Below are 7,541 nucleotides of genomic sequence, written 5' to 3' on the forward strand. Positions count from 1 at the left end.
CCGGAGCAAAGACATCTACAAAGGAAGGAGCACAATGGAGGAAACCTGACAGACGCGTGATATAGAAAGGGACGGAGCGTCTCCCGCTTCTCCACCGGAACGGCAGCGGTGGGCGCACAGATGCACGCGTGACGCAAGAAGTCGTACCTAAGGTCCCTTGATAATTTGAAAGTACCGCTATTCTTTGAATTATTGCCTCACCTCCATGCCTCCCCTCGCCTCATGCGCGTCACCTCCGCAGCACCGTCTTCCGCGGGAAGCCGTTTCGCGCTTGTTTTTCTGCACGAGGATTGGTCGCCCTGCTTGCCCTAGGAAACGCGCGTGTCTTGCGTTTTGCTTTTGTTTTTATTTTTTTCGGTTGGCGCCATTTTTCGCCCTAGCTACGCTGCTTCGGAGCAGCGAACGTTCCACGAACTGTTTCCTGCGGTGTTGTGCTGGCGCTATGCCGTGCTGTCGCACATGAAACTGCAGCAACAAGCCTGGAAATGGGCTGTGCCGCTTAATGCGCACGCATTCTTTAGCGGGTAGTCCAGTCCTGCCACGCGAAAAAATGTGATCTCTTGCATCTGTAGAAAAATACGTAATTTGCAAAGATAACTCAGTTAATCGTTCTACTAGTGCAAATCTAGATGAGTGATAGCTTTATATGCGATAACTAATAGTGTAAAGTAATGAAATATAAAGGTAATGCCTGTAGGGATAAATAGAGCTCCTTAGAACGTTCGTGGGGTGGTGGGCCAATTGAAATTTAAGGGTTGAGTCAACCTCGATTTTGGTGTTGTGTCAAGTTCCAGTTTGGAGGTGGGCCAACTGAAATTCAAGGGTGGGTCAACTTCAAATGTCGCATGGGCCAACTTTAACTTGAGGTTTGACAAACTTTAAATTTGGACATAGGCCAAATTAAACATGGGGGTTGGCCAACTTGAAGTATAAACGCAGGCCAACTGAAATTTTGGGGTATGCCAACTAGAATTCCACGGGTCAGCCGAATTAAATTTGTGGATGCACCAAATTAAATTTGAACCTAGGCTCCCTAGCTAGTTGTCAGTTTTGGCTGCTGCCTAAGCTGGAAATTTGGTGTGGGCCAACTGTAATTTGGGGGTGTGCCAACTTCAAATTTGGGCGTGGGCCAACTGAAATTTGCATGCTGTCCAACTTGAAATTTGGATGGGTCAACTTGAAATCTAGGGATCGGCCAACTTAAAGTAGGAGATGGGACATCTTGGAAACACAAAGTTGCACATGAACAGCTTAAATTTGGGGCTATGACTTATACAGCTCGAGTGCAGTTTCTGCATTCTTTTCACGATACCACAAGGAAAGCGTGACGGCTTGCGCAGGAATTGGTGGCTGCATAACATTGGCCGAAAGAATTTGTTCCCACAAAGAACAGCGATGTTTGCTAGGTAAGGCACCTTACTTATTGATCGGATCAAAGCATCCCCTAATGCTTCGTTTTTTCATGTCTTCCATCCTGCTCATCAGCGATTTTCCTGCGACAATTCCTACGTTGCATAAAGATGGGGTTGTCATCAGTATGCTGAATACTCAGCTGCGACTCCATCACCTCGCATATCGTCAACTGTTATTCCGTCAGAAATGCAGCACCATAGGTTATGCTTTCAGCTGTGAGCCATTGCTTGCGATACAGCCTCTCGATCGCACTTTTCCTGATTATTAGGCTCCGTTGCCTGTTTTAAACAAAATCGAAATGGCCGCTTGTATAGGAGCTCTCTTTCCATCTTACTTCAATGTGTGCGTCACTTAGATACAATAATTGCAGGCCACGAACAAATTAATGAAAAGTACCCCTGTGGTATTGCAGAATATTAGCGCAAGTTAGTCGCCATATTTTGTTTGTTCATTTCTTGAATCTGCTGTGAATTGAGCTGCCGCGCACGCATGAGTTGGTGACGACTATTACTTAGTTTTCACAGGGATAGAGGCAGTGTACAAGGTGTGTTCACATGAGTGCACACGCTTGCGCACACTTGAATTGAGCAACCGTACTATTCAGTTCAAAGGCAACAGTGCAAAAGCTACTTTCACAGTGAGAAATACGCATGGAAGGACGATGCACTCGTGGTTAATCCATTATAAGAAGGCACGCTGTATATAATAATTGCAGTGCACATGCGCGCACAAGCAATGAAAATACTGACAGAGGGATGTGCCACAAGCAATGCTAGATCTGATGCACAAAGTAAAGCATCTTATCACGTGGTACAAAAAAAATGTCTCGAATGTAAAACTCGCCTCAGAGCACCTTAACATCAACATGGTTCATTCATACGGCTTTAATAAGAAACCAGCACCCTCATAAACGCTAGCTTCAGCATTCTCAATGCTGTTATCCCAAGTTTCGAAAATTTTCTTCACCCTTGGGGCGCACAACTGTCCCAAAATAATGCGCTGCCTTAGAATACTGCGTCCCGTCCGCGGGAGCCAAGGAGAAAGAGCGTGTGCCCTGTGAAGCGCGCGCCGCTGGCGCGCGAGGAGAATAGAGGTGAAAAACGACGCCGGTAGGAGAGCATCGCTAGTTTCAAATTATCAAATGGTTTTGGTCGTACAATCTCGGTAGCGTCATGTCGCGGCCACTCACTTAACTAAGGCAAACCAACGGCCCCCATTGGAGATCGAGCGATTGCGCTGGTATTGAAAAGAAAACAATAGAGGAGGCGATGGCACATCTGACGCAGGGCCTGCAGACTCAACACCGCGCTATCAAGGCGTCCAAATGATGCTACGGAAGCAGCCGGACAATAATTGAACACTTCTCCACCCGCCGCGGTAGCTTTGTGGCTGTGGCCTTGCTCTGGGTCGCTGATTGGATTCCATACGCGGAAGCCGCATTTCGATGGGGCGAAACGCAAAACCACTCGTGTACTCAGATTCAAGTGCATGATAAAGGATCCCAGGTGGTCAAAATAAAAAGGAGTCCCCGGCTGCCGCGTTACTGAGAATCGAATAGTTATCGTGAGACCGTTGCGCCATCTGGAAGATGCAAAATAAAAGCATTTGCTAATTACAGCTGAGCTAAGCCAATCGGAATATGCTAGCCGAATCTCTTGTCAGAGTGCGAAACGGTAGCCGTATTTCGAACGTGTGCTTCCAAAAACACTTCACTGTAATTCTCCTGGAGACCTGGACTGGGAAGAATTGGGGATAAAAGTTAATGGAGAATACCTTAGTAACTTGCGATTCGCTGATGATATTGCCTTGCTTAGTAACTCAGGGGACCAATTGCAATGCATGCTCACTGACCTGGAGAGGCAAAGCAGAAGAGTGGGTCTAAAAATTAATATGCAGAAAAGTAAAGTAATGCTTAACAGTCTCGGGAGAGAACAGCAATTTACAATAGGCAGCGAGGCACTGGAAGTCGTAAGGGAATACATCTACTTAGGGCAGGTAGTGACGGCGGATCCGGATCATGAGACTGAAATAATGAGAAGAATAAGAATGGGCTGGAGTGCGTTTGGCAGGCATTCCCAAATCATGAACAGCAGGTTGCCATTATCCCTCAAGAGAAAAGTATATAATAGCTGTGTCTTACCAGTACTCACCTACGGGGCAGAAACCTGGAGGCTTACGAAAAGGGTTCTACTCAAATTAAGGACGACACAACGAGCTATGGAAAGAAGAATGATAGGTGTAACGTTAAGGGATAAGAAAAGAGCAGATTGGGTGAGGGAACAAACGCGAATTAATGACATCTTAGTTGAAATCAAGAAAAAGAAATGGGCATGGGCAGGACATGTAATGAGGAGGGAAGATAACCGATGGTCATTAAGGGTTACGGACTGGATCCCAAGGGAAGGAAAGCGTAGCAGGGGGCGGCAGAAAGTTAGGTGGGCGGATGAGATTAAGAAGTTTGCAGGGACGGCATGGCCACAGTTAGTACATGACCGGGGTTGTTGGAGAAGTATGGGAGAGGCCTTTGCCCTGCAGTGGGCGTAACCAGGCTGATGATGATGATGATGATGTAATTCTCCACGCGGAAATCGATTCCCATCACGACGGCTCGAGAAATGTGTTTTTCGCGCTGACTTTACGCAGCAAATCCAAAGTTAGGCGATCGAAAAATAGAGCCTTCCGCTGGCCGCATTTGACACCGCCATGTTGAGAAAACGAAGTAAAAAAAACGAAAACAAGAACAAAAAAAGCTGTACAACGAGAGCAGCAGGCGCGGCCGGTCACGTGCTACGATAATGTACCAGTAATAACAGTAAAGGTAGGCAGTACTAAAACTGCCTAATGATTTAGTTAGTTACCATCCCCTCTTTCATAGAAGGTCCGTTGTTTTTAGCGTGTGTTGCTAGAGGCTCTTTCGTGGACTCCACCGCGGAAATAATGCAGTCTAAAAATAAGTGCCGCTGCCACTGCGTTTGCGCCACTAGGTACGGGCCACTGGGTACGCGTAACCGCTATGTGCCCGTGGGGCTACGGATATGCGCCACTGAATATGTTACCCTGGGGCTACTGGGAATGTGCAATTCCAATCACTGCGTACGTGAAGACTATGATGCTGATAAGGACAATAATAGCAGTTATTACGATTCTGATGATGGCGATTATAAGGGTAAATATGATGACGATGACAACTGATCGGAAAACTTCGAAGGTGATTCAACTTCTACTTGATGTTGAATAAATGCTGTCACTAAGCGCGGCACTCGAAATAAACTAAATAGTTCTTTACTCCTATTCTCACCGAGAGCGACTTCCATTACACTTTGGATCGCATGCTGAATAGCAGAATTCGCAGAAATAATTTAGAATCATAGATTATTTTAGAACCATTAAAGACGATTTTTCTGAATGCAGAGGTGGAAAGAGTTAGGCATTATACAAGTACAGTATGTCAGTTGTGCGCAGCACAATACTAATATTTGGGACATTGGGACTGTGACCGGCGCTTTCTGAAACTGATTGCACACCCTGAAACATGGCGGTCATACAAATATATAACTTAGTGCTGGTTGTAATTAGATAATGTGGGCCCAGAATTATTAATAATTGACAGGACATTAAGGTGCTTTGTACGCGCAGCGCAGACTCTATTACACAGGTACGATAATATAAACACGCGACAAACAGCTGCATAGTGATAATCGTATTAGTTTAGAATGTCTCGAATCCATAAAGCGCATAAGCACACATCGACCGTCCTACTCGCGGGTGTGTCATCGTGGTTGCCGTGGCGGCTGTAGTGGTACGCGACGCAGTCGGACGTTCGGCACCTCTCGATGTGGCTTGTACCGGACCGTGACTCGGCAGCAGTACGAGAAGTACAGCAGACCGGGACAAAACCAGGCCGCCGCAGTACAGGTCAGTGGCTAGGCAGTCACTTTTGCCACAGGATGCGAGCACACAGAATCACCTAGTCCCCACGGGGATGTCTGCTTGGCCCCTTGGCTGAGAACACCACTAGCCACCAGGTCCTTCGATCAAACATGAAGCCAGGCCACTGCGAAAACAGGTCGCCGATCGCCCGGTGGGCAGCAAGCGCAGAGCGAGACGTCGGCCTTACCAGGACCGCATGGCCGCAGGACGCCCGTTCGAAGAAAGCAGTGACTCTAATGGCCAATCAGTGAGCTCCCGTTCGAATCGTTCCACGCTCGATGCTCTCGCGTCGCACGCAGCTATCGCTCTTGTGGCCACGCGTTTCTCCTTTGTTGCGTCATGGCCACGCATTTCGCATCAGAACTGCCGTTCCTTCGTCGCCTCGTCATGGCGACACAATTCACATCATCCCGCTGGTGTTAAGGCGATGTCAAAGTAAAGCCAAAATACGAAAAATGCAACAGTAGCAGGTAATCTCGTGAAAGCTTTCCCCACCCATTACGCATATGTGTTAACATTTATGAGGAAACTCAAAACCCATCCTGTTTGATTCCCCTGCAGAACAAACGGAATATATTACAGAAATGCTACAGTTTCATGCTGCAACCTTGAAGACTAAACAGGCATCGTTAGCCGCCTCTCTCATTGTAAAAATTGGATAATAGCCGTGCGTTTGACCTAAGTCGCAGGAAGCCGAGCATCTTGCGCTGGTTTCTTTATCAGTGCCGTGAAGCCTGTTTCTTAATGCGGAAGACGCGGCTGCTTTGTGCTACAAGTTAACACAACCGACGACTAAAGCACGTGTACCATTAAGCTGTCCATCGAATCTGTTGATTTAGAATGGCACTGCACAGTCTCAATATCCAATTGATTGGACGAGTAAAATATAATGCAATCGTGTAAGATATGCTCCAGCGCAAAAACAACAAAATTATTCACCTCTGTGTGCTCTGTCTTCTAAAGGGCGATTAAGTTATAAAGATGTGACCTCAAGCCGCAAGACCGACAAAAACGACAGATATCTCTGGCGATCGGGATAACACGTCTCAGTTATGATTTTGCCAATTTTAAGGCCTTTGCCCGCGTCGTGGCTCACTTATTTTTTGGTACCCCTCCGATACTGTGGAACTAGGTGCGCGAGATATAAGTAATCTCTGATTCACGAGTACAAAAGCCGTAGTACTGAAGCAGTATCGCTGCTTATTCGCGCACCATTAAGCGTTCAGTACGCTGGGCATCGTGCACGATCTATAACCAATTGCAACCAGATGTTATGTCGCAGCCAAATTAACTCTCTCAGGGCTATGCTGCATGAAACTTTCATAAGTATCGATAATGATTGCATGCAAAGGTTGTATCTAGCCCACACATTTTCCCCTTTTCTTGACCATCACACATGACGCACAACTTTGTACATTCAGTTCCCCACAGACACTGAAACAACCTCCTACAGATGTCACCTGGATATATGCATATGACGAGTATGAAGTAATTCACTGCTAATCATGTAACTAACCCAAGGCGCATTAACCATCCATTGCCACTCAAACGTTCGCAATGTCTAACAAATGTGCACTATGTGACACATGCCGTTCTCTGCGTATACTTGGAAGCATTGAGCATAATATGCGTACCAAGTTCTCTGACCTTAGGACACGTGTTGTATTATAGATGCTGTAGTTAAGAGGGGCATATTTTACTATGATTGCAAGTCACATATATTGGGCGTGAGTTCAAGACCTTCAAGAAATTGTGTATACAGCAATCACCGTAACACTAGGCAGCATGCAAGCTATGCACATTCGATAGTCATCACTAATATCGTGTTAGCATCATTCTCCAAATACTATTGCCACTGCGGCAATTTGTTATAGCAGGACACCACAGAAACTTTCTACGTGTTTCATATAACGCCTATAAACCAGCAGAAAAGACTGCTCTGTTCTCGCCGCTTATTCCGCGTTGAAGTGAGAGGCAACGCGAAAAGCAATTTGCCAGCTGCTGCTGCCGCTCTTTCGCACGCGAGCGTTCCGACAGCGAGCGTCCGCAGTCATCGTGTGAGACGTGTTTATGTCGTACTGTGCGCGCTTGACACCAAGCACGTTAGCTTCGTTAGTAGGCGAATGTATAGAAGATTATACTATGACAAAATTACTATCCTCACTTCGTACTCCTGTCTAAGAATTTGATATCTCAAC

The sequence above is a fragment of the Dermacentor variabilis genome, chromosome 3, assembly GCF_050947875.1.
Source record: "Dermacentor variabilis isolate Ectoservices chromosome 3, ASM5094787v1, whole genome shotgun sequence".
NCBI classification, from domain to species: Eukaryota; Metazoa; Arthropoda; class Arachnida; order Ixodida; family Ixodidae; genus Dermacentor; species Dermacentor variabilis.